The following is a 17,329-nucleotide window of genomic DNA, read 5'->3' as shown; positions in this document are numbered from 1 at the left end:
ACCCACCATCTGGAAAACATGATGTGTTCTCATGAAGCCAACTCCAGTATTGCCTTTTGGAGAAACTGATTTGGCCATCTTCAAGGACGTCCTTTCACTGGTGAGCCCCAAAGCTCCAGCCTCAGTGATTCTTTCATTTTGAGACGCTGAACCGCCTTGATCCAAAACACAGCCATTGGGAATTCCCTGGTGGTCCAGTGGTTAGGACTCTGCAGTTCCACTGCAGGGGGCCCGGGTTCCATCCCTGGTCGAGGAACTAGGATCCCACATGCTGTGTGGCCAAAAACAAACAAACAACAGCAAAACAACAACAACAGCGAAAACCAACTGCCATTATGCTAAAGAACGTACTTCCTTGTCTCCTCCCCACGCCCCGCTCTGGTCCCATTCCTCTGCTGGTTCTGAGAAGCTCCTAAGCTTGACATCATTGAGGTCATGTAGAAAGAGTTTATTAGTGAGATCTTTGCTTCCTTCTGTGTATTTTGTGATTACTAATACCTATTAAAACATTGTTTTAAAGTGAGAGGTACAAGGAAATTCACTGTAAGAGTAAAAGAAAGGAAACAACCTGAATGTCTACTAGTAACATCCACGTACTTACAACAGTTGTTAAAAAAAAAAAAGCCAGACAGCTCTCTATGAACCTTACCATAAAGGTCCTTGTGGGGCAATTTCCATGATACATTATTAAGTGATACAACAAGTGTTGAAACATGGTGGACAGTAGGCTCTTGTATGTACAAGAAGCAACACACATAATAAGGTTGTGTGTATGCAAAGACTGTCTCTAGAAGGACAAGTAAGAAATGGTGACAGCGGTGTCCCTGGAATACAGGTGGGAGAGACTTACTTTCCACTGTTTACCTTTTTATACCTTTTGAGTTTTTACCATTATTTAAAATTTCTTCTTTTTCGTATCTCTGAACAAGATAGGAAACAAGATAGGAAAATTTCACAATTGCATTAACCACAATAGGTACTTAAAAAAAATAGTTTTATTGAGATAGGATTCACATACCATAAAATCCACCCTTTTAAAGTGTACACGTCAGTGTTTTTAGCATATCCATAGAGTCACACAACCATCACCACTTTCTAATTTCAGAATATTTTCATCAGCCTAAAAAGAAACCCAGCACCCTGCCCCCAGCAACTGACCACCAGCCCCCCATCCTCTGATCCCTAGCAACCAATAATCTACTTTCTGTTCTGTAGAGTTGCCTATTTTGAACATTTCATCTAAATGGAATCATATAGCATGAGGCTGGCTTCTTTCACTTAGCATGATGTTTTCAAGGTTCACCCATGTTATCAGTACTTTGTTCCTTTATTTTTTAAAAAAATTATTTATTTATTTATTTTTGGCTGCGTTGGGTCTTAGTTCTGGCACTCGGGATCTTCGTTGAGGCATGCGGGATCTTTCGTTGCGGCGTGCAGGCTCCAGGGTGCGTGGGCTCTGTTCTTGGCGGCACGTGGGCTCTAGTTGAGGCGCACAAGCTCAGTAGTTGTGGCGCGCCGGCTTAGTTGCCCCACGGGATGTGGGATCTTAGTTCCCTGATCAGGGATCGAACCTGCGTTGCCTGCACTGGAAGGCGGATTCTTTACCACTGGACCACCAGGGAAGTCCCTTTGTTCCTTTTTATTACCAAATAATATTCCACTGTATGGAGAGACCACTTTGGCTGAACCATTCATCAGTTGATGGTCACTTGGGCTGTTTCCATTTTTGGCCATTACGAATAATGTTGCTATGAAGATTTCTGTACAAGTTTTTGTGTGGACATATGTTTGAAATCCTCTTGGGTATATACCTAGGAGTGGAATTCCTGGGTCATGTGGCAACACTACATTTCACATTTTGAAGAACTACCAAACTGTTTTCCAAAACGGCTGCACCATTTTATAGACCCACCAGCAGCGTCTACACGTTCCAGTTTCTCCTCATCCTTTCATCCTCGCCAACACTTAAAAAATGTTTTTTAAGCATAGGGTAGCAAATTATTTCTTCCTAAAACAAATGCATTTAAGAAGTAAATCTCAGGGACTTCCCTGGTGGTCCAGTGGCCAAGACTCCGCTCTCCCAATGCAGGGCGCCCGAGTTTGATCCCTGGTCAGGGAAGTAGTTCCTGCATGCTGCAACTAAAGATCCCACATGCTGCAACGAAGATCCTGCATGGGGCAATGAAGATCCCACATGTGGCAACTAAGACCCGGTGCAGCCAAAGTAAATAAATATTAAAAAAAAAAAAAAAAAAAGAAGTAAATCTCAGAAAGATGGGACTTCCCTGGCGGTCCAGTGGTTCAGATTCTGTGCTTCCAATGCAAAATGCACAGGTTCCATCCCTGGTCGGGGAACTAAGATCCCACATGCTGTGCGGCATGGCCAAGAAAATATATTAAAAAAAAAAAAAAAAGAAATCTGAGAAAGAAAAAAAGCCAAGAGTTAGCTGGGCTTAAAATTCTTCTAGCTGTAGAAAGTCATTTGCAGGTTGTAGGGAGGGGAAGGTCTGTTGCAGCCAGCTCTGGTGCCAATTTCAACGGGCTCCTGTGCCACCTCTGGCACAAAAATCACAGGTTGCCATCCCCTGATCTTGGTTTAAAGCAAGAGGCATAAATAAGTTTACTCTGGATTGAAAGGCTTGGACAGCTCTATACTACCAGAAATGTGCCTTAAATGTGATTCTTCACAGAGGTGTTTCCCCCCTTTTAAGCAAAACGACACACTAAAGCATTCATTGCCTCTAAATCTCTTCTGTCTCTCTGTACCTTCAGCTGTGTGTCCTGCCTGGAGAGAGGAGTGGTTCAGAGTACAGTCTGGGCATGGGGCCTGGGCCAGTGCCAGTTCATTTTCAGATTAAGTATTTTGAAACAGTTTTAGGCATGTACAGTGTTTAGGTATCCACCCGAGCAATCTATTTTCACTTGCAGGGAAATTTCAGACTGCAATCACTATAATGAGGCAAAATGGGGAGAAAAGGAGGAAATTGTTCCCAACCTTTGGATATTAATCCCTGCAAGCCCCAACTTTGGAACTGCCATCCATAATCATTATTAACGTTTATTGAGGGACTTCCCTGGTGGTGCAGTGGTTAAGAATCCGCCTGTCAGTGCAGGGGACATGGGTTTGATCCCTGGTCCGGGAAGATCCCACATGCCGCGGAGCAGCTGGGCCCGTGCGCCACAACTACTGAGCCTGCGCTCTAGAGCCCGTGAGCCACAACTACTGAAGCCCGCATACCTAGAGCCCGTGCTCCGCAACAAGAGAAGCCACCGCAATGAGAAGCCCGCGCATTGCAACGAAGAGTAGCCCCCACTCGCCGCAACTAGAGAAAGCCCGCACGCCGCAACAAAGACCCAACGCAGCCAAAAAACTCCATAATAATAATAAAATACATTTAAAAAAATTTTATTGGGGGTGTACTTTGTGTTTGACACTGTTCTTTGGGCTTTTACCGTATTGTTTTATTTAAATCCTCATAATAGTCCTATGAAATAGGTATTATTATTATCATTGTGGTTCCCATTTTAGGAAGTGGAGGCACAGAAAGTCCAAGTAACTGGTCATCAGCATACAGGTTTATAAGTAGCAGAACCAGCTAAGCAATTCAGGCAGTGACTGCTAAAGCCCACACTCTTATCCACTAGGCTATATGGTCATAAAATGAAAGAGGGAAGAATATAGGGGACTGTGAGAAAGGCAGGGACAGAAGCAGAGCCTCTGCTGGCTGGACCAGACAACTGAGAAGCATTCACTCATCCAATTATTTAAAGCCTGTCACTGAAGTAGTAAATGCTTAGGTTCCCAGATTCCCTTGCAGCGAGGGTGACCCTGTGGCCTATACCTCCACTGTAATGAGGTGGAAGGGGATGTTTGTTTGGGGGGTGGGGGACACTGAGAGGGAAGGGAGTAATTTTGGGTAAGAGTTTTATATAGGAAAATAAATTGAGAGATATAACGTCTCTCTTGACATCTATTCACTCTTCTGCTTCCTGCATTTGGACTTGATGGTGAGTTGATGTGATGTTTCAGCTGTGGCAGCCATCTTGTGTCCATGAGGCTGTGAACTAAGGGCAGAAAGCAAATATTCTGAAGATGGTGGAGCAGAAGAGTTGTAATATCCTGTTCCTTGATGAACACACTCTGAAACTCTACCTTTAGACAAGTTTGTATGACAATTAAATGTCTTTATTGTTTTTGTGTCTCTGGAGAGGCAGTAAAGCATAATAGTTAAGAACATGAGCTTGTGAGCTCTGGTTTATATCCTCACTCTAGCAATGAGTGCTCATACTCTTGGGCAAATTAATTCCTTGTTCAATTCCCCCCTTTACTCATCTGTAAAATGGAGATAATAAAAGCCCATTGTTAGGGTTACTGTGAAGGTTAAATGAACTAATATATGTAAAGGACTTGGAATAGTGCCTGGTAAGTATAGGGTTTCTATGAGTGCTGGCTAGTACAGTCTTTTTGCTGCTATAAGTACCCCCTCCCCCTCTGCCCAAACTTTTAATTTTTATTTTGGAAAATTTCAAGTCTACAGAAAACTTGCAAGAATAATGAATAAACACCTAGGTACCCCTGAAACTAGATTTACTAATTGATAAAATTGTGTTGCGTTTGCTTACATGCACTTTGTGTGTGCATGCGTGCATGTTTGTGTATGTGTGTGTATTTTTTTTTTTCCCATGTGAATCATTTGAGAGTAAGTTGTAGGCAGGCTACTTAGCATTATTATCAGTCTGGTAATGTGTTACTTGCACATACGACATGTGACCCAAGCTAGGCCAATTGAACAAATTCATCTTTTGAATTTGAATCTCAGAACAAGGTGACGAGAAGATGGGATAAAATGATTCATCTCTAGATTTACTTGCTGGTCCCAGATAAGATGTTCAGGATCTTCGTTTCCCCTAGTTTTTGACATTTCTGGCCCTGGGCCTTCGGTTGTCCCTTTGATTCTGTGAGTTCCTCTGTGTCGTTTTACTACATTCCAGAGTCTATCGTTGTTGCTGGCAACCCAGAAGACCTGACTGGCGTTGCTGCCCTCGAGGAAGTGAGCACCCCTCCTGGGAACATGGAAGCAGAGGTTTTGTGCAGTCAGAAATGTGGTAGGGAGAATCTCTTAATTTTTGGAGGGCTTTAGCGACATGAGCTTCTAAGCCCATTTGCACTGAGTTTATGCTTCTGTGTCTCCTAGGCCAAACAATTTTATTGGGGGTAATTTCAAAATCTGAGACTACTCTTCCTGCTTATTGAAAGTTCTCAAAGACAATTCAACAGAAGTCCACACGTGTAGACTGTTTGACTTATCGATGTTGCGTGATAAAACATGGCACACTTCAGTGGCTTAAAGAACAACCATTTCATGGTTGTTCTACCTCTCATGATATTGTAGGTCGATTGGGCTCAGTGGGTGGTTTTTCTTTTCCAGATCTTACTGATAGGGGCTGTAGGGACTGGAATGTGCAAGAAGGCCGACTCACGTGGCTAGCAGCTCCTACTGGCTTTTGCCTGGGACCTTAGCTGGGGCTGTGGGCTGGAGTGCCTTAGTTTTCCTCCGTGTGGCCTCTACATGTGGCTTGGCTTCCCACAGCATGGTGGCTGGGTTCCAAGAGGAAGGAAATGAAAGCTGCCAATCATCTTAAGGCACGGGCTTGAAAGTCCTACCATGTTACATCCACCATTTCCAGTGGTCAGTCATGGGGCAAATCCCACTCAAGGAAGAGGAAATAAGACTTACCTCTTGATGGAGGAGTGGCTTGTGCAAACAAGGAGGAAGGAATGATGGCAGCCATCTTCACAGACTTTTTAACTAGAGCGTGTCACTCATTCGCCTTAGATTTTAAGTCTATAGTAGTGTTTCCCAGGTGTCAGTGTGGGATCACGTACAGGTTCCATCCAAACCTTGCCAAAGTCAGCACTGAAGTCACTTCCTCCTGGAAGCCTTCTCCAACACCCCTTGAGTTAGAGGTCCGTCTTTGGGTTCTCAAACAACTTGTGCTTATTTTTTTTATTGTTAATGTCATTTATACTTTCTGTGAACATATATATTAATTAGTATTGATAGAATAAATGGTTGATTTCCTTTCTTTTTCCCATCGTTTTCCTCCTCCCTCCTTTCTTCTTTCGTTCTTTTTTTCCCCACAAACACTTACTAATTGCCTGCTATACGTCAGATGCTAATCTAAGTAAGGGAGTCATTGCAGTGAACTAAACAGACAAATTTCCTACCCTCTTGGAGCTTACAGTCTAGAGAGGGAGATGGATAATTAAAAAAAAATTGAAATACTGTTGGGACTTCCCTAGTGGCACAGTGGTTAAGAGTGCCTGCCAATGCAGGGGACACGGGTTCAAGCCCTGGTCCAGGAAGATCCCATATGCCACAGAGCAGCTAAGCCCGTGCACCACAACTACTGAGCCTGCGCGCCTAGAGCCCGTGATGCACAAGAGAAGCCACCGCAATGAGAAGCCTGCGGACCGCAACGAAGAGTAGCCCCTGATCACGGCAACTAGAGAAAGCCCGCGTGCAGCAACGAAGACCCAACGCAGCCAAAAGTAAATAAATAAATAAATAAATGTATTTAAAAAAAAAGATTTCCTTAAAAAAAATTCAGATAGTGTTAATCATAATGAAGAAATTAAGGCAAGGTTATGTGACTCTGGGGTGTGTGTGTGTGTGTGTGTGTGTGTGTGTGTGTGTGTGTGTGTGTGTTGCTTTAGAAGCTCTACCTGAGGAGGAGACATTTTAGCAGAGATCTGAGTGACAATGGGGAGCAAGACAGGAAGAAAGAAAATTCCAGACGGCAAAGGGAACAGCAAGTGAAAGGCCCTGAGGCATGCTTGGTATGTTCAGGAAACATCAAGAATGTTAGTGTCTGGCATGGGGTAAGAAATATGAAGAGATAGATTATAGCTAGTGGGAAGCAGCCTCATAGCACAGAGAGATCAGCTCAGTGCTTTGTGACCACCTAGAGGGGTGGGATAGGGAGGGAGATGCAAGAGGGAAGAGATATGGGGATATATGTATATGTACAGCTGATTCACTTTGTTATAAAACAGAAACTAACACACCATTGTACAGCAATTACACTCCAATAAGGATGTTAAAAAAATGCAAAACAAAAGCAAAATCAAAAAAAAAAAAAAGAAGACATAGATTACATGAGATCAGAGAGGGAAGCAGAGACCAAATCAGTTAGGGTCTGGGTTTTATCCCAAATGCCATGGGATGCCATTGAAACAGGAGGGAAGGGGGCAGGGCACAACCTCTAAAAGAATGACATAGCCATTGAGGACACGACAAAAACTGGTTAGAACCAACTAAGTCCAAGACGGTGGAAAATTTGACTTCCAGTAGACCTTGAGCCTCATTATATGCTCATTGTAATACATTGGCATGTTAAACGACACAACCACCAGCGCCATGACAGTTCCTAGGCTAACCATAAAAGGCCAAAAAGTGGGCGGTGGCCCAATTCCTTGAAAACTCTGCCCCTTCTCCAAAAGAGGTGGAATAATCCCCCCACTCATCAGCCTATGAAATTACCCAGCCCATAACAACTAACCATCCCATATTTTGGGGCTCTCACCTTATGTGATGGCCCACACTCTGTCTGTGGAGTGTGTTTCTCTCTATAAATCCACTTCTTACCTATCACTTTGTCTTTCACTAAATTCTTTCTGTGATGAGACATAAAGAACCTGAGCTTCATTAAGTCCTGAGACCAGGTGTGTGATCTCATTTAAAAGACAGTGGGTTCTCAAGAAACATCTCAAATAAACAATCTAACCCTACACCTAGAGCAACTAGAGAAAGAACAAAGAAAGCCCAAAGTCAGTAGAAGGAAAGAAATCATAAAGATTGGAGCAGAAATTAATGAAATAGAAATGAAGGAAACAATAGCAAAGATCAGTAAAACTAAAAGCTGGTTCTTTGAGAAACAAAATTGATAAACCCTTAGCCAGACTCATCGAGAAAAAAAGGGAGAGGATGCAAATCAATAATATTAGAAATGAAAAAGGAGAAGTAACAACTGACACGGAAGAAATACAAAGGATTATGAGACTACTACAAACAACTATATGCCGATAAAATGGACAACCACGAAGAAATGGACAAATTCCTAGAAAAGCACAACCTTCTAAGACTGAACCAGGAAGAAATAGAAAATATAAACAGACCTATCACAAGTAATGAAATTGAAGCTGTAATTAAAAATCTTCCAACAAAAGTCCAGAAAAAAAAAAAAGAGTGGGTTCTGGCTAGGTTCAAGTCCCACTCTGTGTTGTGCAGTTTCACCATTGGAACATGTTCAGGTTGGAAGTGGCCTAATTTAATGTATGGTTTTTGAAAGATCCCTCTGGCTGCTGAGTTGGGGAGTGGCTTATAGGATGACTAATGAGAGAAGCAAGGAGAGCAGCTGGGGGACAGCTGCAGTTGTGCAGGTGAAAGGTCACCCAGGGTCTTACTATTTCATCTCTGGGTTCTCAACATATAACATGGTACTTGGTATCTGTTGTTTGATGAGCAAATATTGACTGCATCCATACTATTGCTAAGCTCTGTTGTGGGTGTTAAGAATATATCAGAGAACAGAAGACACGAAAGCCCTACCTTCACGGAGCTTTCATTCTAGTGAGGAAAAGAGATAATTAGCACCATAAACAAAATTACCTGGTGTTTCCAATGATAGAAAGTGCTACAGAGAGAAATGAAGCAAGGAGGAGGGGTAGGGGAAGCTGGGATTGAAGTAGGTGGGAATTTAAAATAGAGAAATTAGGGAAGGCCTCACTGAAGCAGTGACATTTGGACAATGACCATGGGGGAGGTGAGTGATTTGGATTTTCTGGAAAAAAGTGAGCTAGGCAGAAGAAATAGCAAATGCAAGATCTTTAAGGCCAGAGTGTGCTAGGTATGTTGGAGGGACCCCAAGGAGTCCGGTGTTCCTGGAATACAGTAATGAGTGGATGAGAAGCAGGTGATGAGCTTAGAAGGGGGAGGGGAGGGCAGAGACAGGTTGTATGGGGCTCTTCAGGTAACTGCAAAGAGTTTGGAAGACAGACATAAAGTGACTTGGTTTTTACCAGGATCCCTCTGGCTGCTATGTTGAGAATAGACTCCAGGGGAAAGAGTGGAATGCAAGCAGGGAGAACAGTGAGGAGGCTACTGCAGTAGTCCAGGTGGGAAATGGCGGTGGTGGAGCTAGCAAGTGGTTATTTATTTTATTCTAGTCATGCTCAAGACATTTAATACTGATTAAATATTATTATCTAGTATACAGTCCATATCAAAATTTCCCCCCAAATCCTTTTTATAATAAACAAACAAAACCTGGATTCAGCCAAGGCCCACCTATTGCATTTTTAAAAGAATTAATTATTATTTTTGGCTGCCTTGGGTCTTTGTTGATGTGCGTGGGCCTTCTCTCTCTTCGTTGTGGTGTGCAGGCTTCTCACTGCAGTGGCTTCTCTTGTTGTGTAGCAACGGCTCTAGGCGTGCGGGCTTCAGTAGTTGTGGCATGCGGGCTCAGTAGTTGTGGCAGGCAAGCTCTAGAGCGCAGGCTCAGTAGTTGTGGTGCACGAGCTTAGCTGCTCCGCCTCATGTGGGATCTTCCCAGGGCCAAGGCTAGAACACATGTCCCTTGCATTGGCAGGTGGATTCCTAACCACTGCGCCACCAGGGAAGCCCTGCATTTGGTTCTCACCTTTCACGCTTGGATATTTTTACAAGTCCAGGCTAGGCATTTTGTAGCATGCCTCACCATTCTGGATATGCCTAATTGTTTTTTTCATAGTTATGTTCAGGTTAGCTTTTTTTGTTTTTTGGCAACAATACTACGGAGGGGGCGTTACATTTTCCCCACTGCATCATATCAGAAGACGCATAATTTCAGTTTGATCCATTATTGGTGATGCTAAGTGATAGTGACTGGTGATTTGATCGCTTGGTTAGGGTGTTGTCTGCCAGATCGCCCCAGTGCAAAGCCAGCTGTTCCCCTTTGTAGGTGCTGTGTACTCCGTGGGTTGATATTATACTTTGGGACTGAATAAATAGTGAATATACTATTGCCCAACAACCTTTCACCCAGTGACTTTAGCATCTAATGAACAGCCCCGTGGCTTCTGACCTTGTGCCTCAGTTTGCTCATTTGAACACTGAGTCTAACAGTGGTCCCTAAGGGATGCTTGTTTTGAGGATCAGTGCTTGGCACACAATAAACGCTCCATAAGTGTTAGATATTACTGGACAAAAACAAGTATGAAAAAATTAAGGACAAGGCTAGGGTTGCACTCCAGTTCCCCGGATCCCGCCGCGGGTCCCAGGTGGTAAGTGAGCGAAAGCGGCCGCAGGCTCCACTCGGCCACGCCCTCGCGCCACGGAAGCCTGACCGGGCGGGACCACCCACCGCCCCGGCCGCGCAAGGCCCCCTGGGACCGGTAGTGCTGGGCGTGGCCGCGAGACTACATATCCCGGCGGCCCCCGCGCCTCGGCTCCCGCGGCTACTGCCTCAGCCCCTCCACAGTAACGGCGGCGGCTGCGGCTGCTGAGTTTGTGGTGGCGGCGGCGGCGGCTGCAGCGGCTGCTGACTGAGTGCTGAGCGGCGAGTTTCCGATTTAAAGCCGAGCTGCGAGGAAAATGGCGGCGGGCGGTGAGTGGAGATAAAGGAAGAGCGGCGGCGGGCAAGGGGGTGGAGTGCGAGGCGGAGGGAAGAGGGCGAGTCTCCCGGGCTGCGGCGAGCCGGCGGCTCCGGCTCCGCCGAGGCGCTGCGGGACGCGCTGTGCGGGGGGTGCGCGGAGATAGTTTCGGCGTGTCGGGGCCGCGCCGCTTCCCCGCAGCCTGGGGGCGGCCCGCGGCCGGAGGAGGGGTGTCGAGGTTAGGCGGCAGCTGGCTTGGGGGGTCCCCGCGTGGAGGGGTCACCCCGAGGAGTTTTGGGGGGGACCGCGGGGGTCCATTTTTCCCGCCTGTCCCTAAAGTTTTACCCTCCCGCAGCCCTCGGGGTGCTTTTGAAAGCTCCCCGCGACCCCTCCTCCCGCTGCCTCGGCGTCTCGTAGTTATTCGGAAGAATCGGGGGGGGGGGAGCCGCACAGACCCCCCGCTCACCCCCAGCCCAGCCTCCAAGTCGTATTGAGAATCGGGTTGGATTTTGTTGCCGTGTTTCCTCCTGCACTTGGGCATTTTAAATATTTTAACACGAATTATCTGCGGGATTTCCATTTTGGGCACGGGTAGGTTCTCAGCAGTTTTTCTCAGTAAAAAGGCATTTTGCTACCTCGGGTGTGAAGGCTGGGAAATGGCAAGTGGAAGTTAGTGAATTAAATTTGGGATTGGGCTGTCTTTATTATTACTCTTTTTTTCTTGTCTCCATCTCTAATCTTCTTACTTACATTGATTCAATTTGTGATGGTTTAAGTAGTTTGTCTTAAACATGCTTTAGAAAAACAACCCACGAGTAGTTGGAGGGCTTAGTTGCTTCCTAGGCAGTTTGAGGGCACTCAGTCAGGGTGGAAAAGTTAACCAAAAGAGCAGCTGTGAGAGGCAGAGAGCATCGTCTCGAAATCTCACTAGCAGTAGGAGTTGGGGCTTCTCAAATGGAAAGACACGAAAGGTCTGAAATTCTCTAGAAGTCGGAACTTTTTTTTTTTTCTCTCTCCTTCCCGAATGTGAAGACTTCCTTCTTGCACTTTTTGAGCAGCAGCGCTTCAAAGCCAACCTGTTTTTGTTATTAAGCCCGTACCGTAAAGAAACAGGAAGGCAAGTACCAGCTGTGTCTTGCTGCAGCGGTTTGAAATGGAGTTGAATGAGATGAGTGAGAGTGCTGGTAGTATTGAGTGAGATTGCTTCATCTCCTTGATTCAGACGCCTGGTCTCTGATCCACCTAACTGGTCCCTGGCTGCAGGAACGCATCACTTATTTGTTGCAGCAGGTTATTTAGAGGATGGGAGGAAAAAAAAAAACGTAAGTCTTGTGATTGACGCATAAACCAAAATGTGAAATGGAAATCTGTAAGTTTGTGTTCTTGAAAACAAATTCAGTTATTGCTTGTTAGTTTAGGATAGGTTATACCCAATATAACTGGTCTAGGGACAACTGGGAGGGTACAAAAAGAAAAACGAACCTCTGTCCTACTCTAAACCCTCCAGTTCCCATTCCCAGGAAGCAACGACTGTTACTGGTTTCTAGAGTATTCTTGGTTTTTGGAATAATTAAAGAATTTTCATTCGAAACACACCCCTGTTGGATACCAAAAGCAGGGAAAAAGAATGAACCAAAGAAAGGGAAGATGGGGTGGGAATACTGCTTTCTCTTTACTGTCTTCAACAATTGTCGATGGCTATTAGAAAAGCTCTTCCAAACTTACTGCTTATGTTGCCTGATCTATTAGCACCCTTAAGGAAATAACAATCTGTGGGGCTTTAGGGTGAAGAACCCTGCCAGGGTTCATTGTTTGTATGTAAGATGAAGCCTCTGTAACATGTAAAATGATATTGAACACTATAGCTTCTGTTACTGGAGGTTGCTTCAGGTTCTGCATTTAAATGAGTAGTAATCTAGATTGCCTGCGATCCTAAATTATAGGGGAATTTTATGTATCGATAGAAATGACAACTGTCTAATCAGCATTAAAAGGCATAGCTTCTGGTATATACAAGTACATATCGGACATGAGGATTGTGGACTAAGTGGGAAGCTGTAATGTTTCTAGAGCAGTTACAGGAAATGTTTCTACCATAAAATATTCCTTCACTACAGAGGCTTTGAAAATGCATAACAACCGTAGTATAATTAACAGGATTAAAAAAAAATGTTTTAGAATGCTGGTTTTAAATTTATCAACACTAACTTCATTAAAAAAATTCAATGATATTAAAGATTAGGAGATTAGGGATTATATTAAATATATTTTGAAAGTGAGTATGCTGTGTTTTCCCCATATAGAAATTATTTCTATACATCGCCATCCCCCACCCCCAAGCAAATAAATTAGAATTCATTCAATAAAGAGTGAACGTTCTGTTGGACCCTGGACCCTTTTTCTAGGAGTCACGTAAATAAAAAATAGTTGCTGAAATGATTACTTACCAATGCCTTCTTGATTGGTCATTTGAAGTAAACTTTCTTACTATGTCAGGGACATATTAAAGATAAAGAGGTTTATTTTTATTTTAAATTCAGTCCTTTGAGCATTAGTAGTATAATTCTATATAGAATAGTTCCTTTTAACTTGAAGACTAGTAGGTTTTTGAGAAGTCTTCTAAAAGAATGACTTATATTTTAGCTTGGACAATAGGGTAAGATAAAAAACCCAAACTCCTATTGTCCTATCCCTAATTGGTGTTAAAATAAACGGCTTTAGGGTTTCTTTCTACAATTTTTTTAGACTGTATAATTTCAAGCCTTGGCCAGAGGATGTGGACTACTTTTGCAAACTTTTAATTTGTTGCAAGTTTAGAATGAATATAGCCTCCAGTGGCTGTCTACACAGCCAAGTGACCACACTTTAACACAATTGTTACTCTTTAAATGCTACCTAGGCCTAGAAAAACAAGAGTTGTTGATCATGATTGAAGAGGAACTGGAGTTTCTCAAAGGTTAAACTAGGGAGTACCTGTCCCAGTTTGGTTTGAATTTACTCTGTGGTGTAGAATATTCCTTTTTTGCATTATTGAGTGGTTAAAGCTCTGGGAGCAGGAAATTAGTATTGGAAATGTATGTTAACTTTTCTTTTTCCTCACAGTTCAACACTTTAAGGAAATAGGTGAGTGTATGGTAGTTTAGATTCTCAGGGATAGCATTGAGGTTGAGTGCTGCAGTAAAATGTAGGCATTTTCTTTTCCTTTATGAGTGCTTTTTGGGGTGGGGGAGGGGATTACAAAATGAACCTTTTACAGTTCAGGTGGGGGAGGGGTTCGATTGTACTGAGGTTTATTCCTTCACTTTGTTAATGATAGCTAGGTAAATTCATTTGGCCCATTGGTTTTCTGACAGGGTTTCTGGGAGAAGATTATTTTGGGTTAAGGATATAATTTATCTAGAGCCTAACCTTATTTTCAGCTCCCTAACAAATGATGGAATTGACTTGAATTTAATCGCCTTTCCCTTTCCAATCTTCTGGTGGAAAGTTGTTAAATGAACAGGAAAATTGCCAGAAGATACACAGCAGGAGTTGAAAGGAAGACCTGCAGTGTCTAGAAGGCTGATTTATCCACAAACCGGATAATCTTAGACTACATACTGCCAGTTCCCAATTTCGTCAGTATTAACTCAGTTTGGTAGGTTCTTCGGTCTAGGTCAATTTACAGAGGGACAGTAATAAAGGTTTATTTAACTACCTGTGTAGTAAACTTTGTGGCCTAGAGGAAAAGGAAAGAAGTCTGACCTAACTGGCACAGAGGCTTTACCTATTTCAAAGAATGGTCTAAGAGCAAATGGACTAGTGTTTCCTGTTTGTCCCTTTTCCTATTTTTCATTAGGAACATCAGTGTCCTATTTTTTTCTTTTCTGTTAATATTTTTTATTGATATGTTCTAGGAAAGAGTGTGATTTTACTGTTCACCTATGAAGGAATTCTTCAGAAAATTTTAATCTCTTTAGTTAGAGACTGCAAGCGAGGGTTATGAAACTTCACTTTTTGGAAAGTAGGCTGACTAGATTACTAAATTTAACCTCTTCATCATCCACATGATGGGAGAATATTGGCCTGGGTATCACATAGTAATGGATAATCTACTGCTCCCTGCGGCTTTGCTTTTGGTAGCTATGGCAGCTGAGTAGGAGTGGTAGCTGGATAGATGGGAAAGGACTGCAGAAGTCAGCATAATCCTCAATTAGGATAAGCCTCATGGTTAATTGAACGTTGAGTGTACAGGTTAAATCCCATTATAACAAACTCCAGGGGACTAGCTAAATTATTTTGTTGTACTGGGATTGAGCTTTATTGAATATTGTTTGAAATAAATTGGTCTTTTTGTTTTTGTTAGAGATGTGGGAAAATTTTTTATTTGTTTCTTATGGCAAACTGTTTATTGTAACAGTTTGACAAGTTGTTACTCATGAGCCAGTGTGTTTCACCTTCATTTTTAATGCTTTTGCCTTTAAAAAGGAACCCACTGTGAGCTGGGCAGATAATTTATCCCCCATCCTCCCCCCATGTCTCTGTCTAGAGTAGCTCCATTAGTTTATCTCAACAACCAAATAAGTTTATTAGTAAGTACTACTGCCACGATCCAAATGTGGTCATAGGAAATGGGAAATTCCCCAGGTTTCCAGGTGACTGCTGCTGGTCATTTTTTTCTGCCCCTGAAAATTTTAAAAATAAAATATACCTCATTTTAGTGTGAACTATTCTTTGTCAGCAATAATTAAGGTAACCCTTTTCTGTCCAGCTCAATGTAGTTTTAGACCTTTAGATTTCTATATGGTATTGTTAAAAAGAACGAGATGGTAATGTAATCTTTAAGATTCTTCCATATAAATGTGGAATTTTTCAGAAATAGGGTTAATAAACATGAGAAAAATACTGTTCTTATGCTTGGCCAGAAATACACTCTAGTTTTAGATTGGTGTTTGTCAAACTTCAGGCATTTACATCCTACCTTCATATCTAAAGCTAACATTTTTAGTTTGCTTAGAGCATTTTGATTGGGTGCAGCAAGACATTTTTGAAGTCATTCTTTTAAATAGATGTCCCATGAAGGAGGGAAAATCTGAAAGAGGGAATTTCAAAGCAACCCAACCAGTGTTTTGAAAGTTCTCAAGTCTTAAGAATAATGACTGACTAGTAGGCAGGAAGCCTGCAGTTGTATTGTGGTATTGTTCCTCCATCTTGTGCATTTGAGAACTTGAGTACAAAAGGGGAGAAAGCTTGGGGAAGGGGAAGAAAGGGTTTTAACATACAAGAAAAGGGGAGGGGGGAGACTTTTAGAGTAAATATTCTTTGCTCTTCTGTTTAAGTGAAATCTAAAACCAAGTAATTTTTACTTTGAGAGGAAATGTTTATCAAAATCTAAGTGTCCAAAACCGACATTTTTATAGAAGAGAGTTGTTATTGGTGGAAAGAGCAGTGTGATCATATGCCCAGTTTTAAAACAATTTTAATTAAAAAAACCCTACACGTGAAATCCTTTAAATATTTCCCCCTTTTTTACCTGAGCAGTATCATTTGTTAGCTTGTTATTTTGAAAAGAATAGTACCAGTGAAGAGTTTGAATTTGCAAGTTTGTACTCTGAGATTGCAAATCAACCTCTCTAGGTCTGCTTTTAAATTTATAACACAAAGAGGTGGCGTATATGATCTTCCAAGGTTCCTTGTATTAGAAAATCCTATAAACTTAAAACATCGTATAGATATGTAGAATGGCCTTAAAAATTTTTTTTTTTGTCAAATATCAAATGGATTGAGCAGTTTATGCCAGATAATGGTGTGAAGATGCAGGTTTCTGTGCTGACTCATGAGTTTGGGGACAGGATGACTTTGAGATCCTGACTTCACCATAGTAATATATGCTACAAGGGCAAAATTTGTGTTGTGTGTGTGTGTTGGGGGCCGGGAGGGAGAGACTCTTCAACCTCTTCCTTCTGGTGTAAGAAAATGAAGTCATATTTTCTTTACTCTCAGTAAAGCTGTCATCAGTGAAATGGATTATTGAATTTAAGTCACTCTGTAGAGTAGCTACATCAGCTTGGTTTCGTTTCTAGATTGAAATTTGGCAACTGTATTTGAAAATACTTTAAGGATAACCCAGTTTTCTCTTAACCAGATTGTGTCTAAATTTAGTCTACACACTCTCTGCTCCAACCAGACTCATCTCTCTCCTCTTTTACCTGCCTGGTGGTGGTTGTGTTTTATGACAGTACTTTCATCCCATCCAAGAGAGTCGGCTCCAGTGCTGTCAGAGCAAGTGTTTGGCTGCATCTAGGAAAATCTAACTTCACTAAGTGAGCGAAATAACTCCACGCACACATTGCATCTGATGGAGGGTCAGTGGTGTCTTTTCATATGAGACAGGACTATTAGTATATTAAGTTTTACACATAATTTCGCTGGGAACCAGTAACGTTAGTGCAGAAAGCTACTTTCAAAGTGCATAACCACATCGAGAATGGTGGAAGCCTTAGGTGTGTGGGCCCCAAATTAGGTGAACCTGAAATCATGAACTTGCCCAGTACCTTCAGTCTTCCTTTTTTTTAACCATAGTACAAAATAGCTCCCACATGTGACTTCTAAAACTGACTTTCATTCTACTGTTCTCTTACCTCTGAGGCCTTAAGCTTCAATCATTTTTTTTTATAGCTTCAGTCATCTTTAATTGGCTACTGCTTGGCTGCTGCC

General features: G+C 42.5%; 1 protein-coding gene across 5 annotated transcripts in view; it reads left to right on the top strand.

The window, feature by feature from the left end:
* The first annotated feature begins 10,490 nt into the window (after window positions 1–10,490).
* The window catches only part of NCOA3 (nuclear receptor coactivator 3), a 120,889-nt gene continuing 114,050 nt past the window's right edge, over window positions 10,491–17,329 (top strand). For 2 of the 5 annotated variants that reach the window (XM_079946477.1, XM_079946482.1), the window contains exon 1: window positions 10,491–10,647. The gene's annotated coding sequence lies outside the window, so the exon portion shown is untranslated. Of the gene's footprint in view, window positions 10,648–10,896; window positions 11,225–17,329 lie in introns of those variants that run through there. The other 3 variants (XM_079946478.1, XM_079946483.1, XM_079946479.1) reach the window with 3 other exon arrangements.

Source organism: Stenella coeruleoalba (genome assembly GCF_951394435.1).
Source record: "Stenella coeruleoalba genome assembly, chromosome: 15".
Classification (NCBI taxonomy): Eukaryota; Metazoa; Chordata; class Mammalia; order Artiodactyla; family Delphinidae; genus Stenella; species Stenella coeruleoalba.
This window is presented reverse-complemented; position numbering and strand designations above follow the sequence as displayed.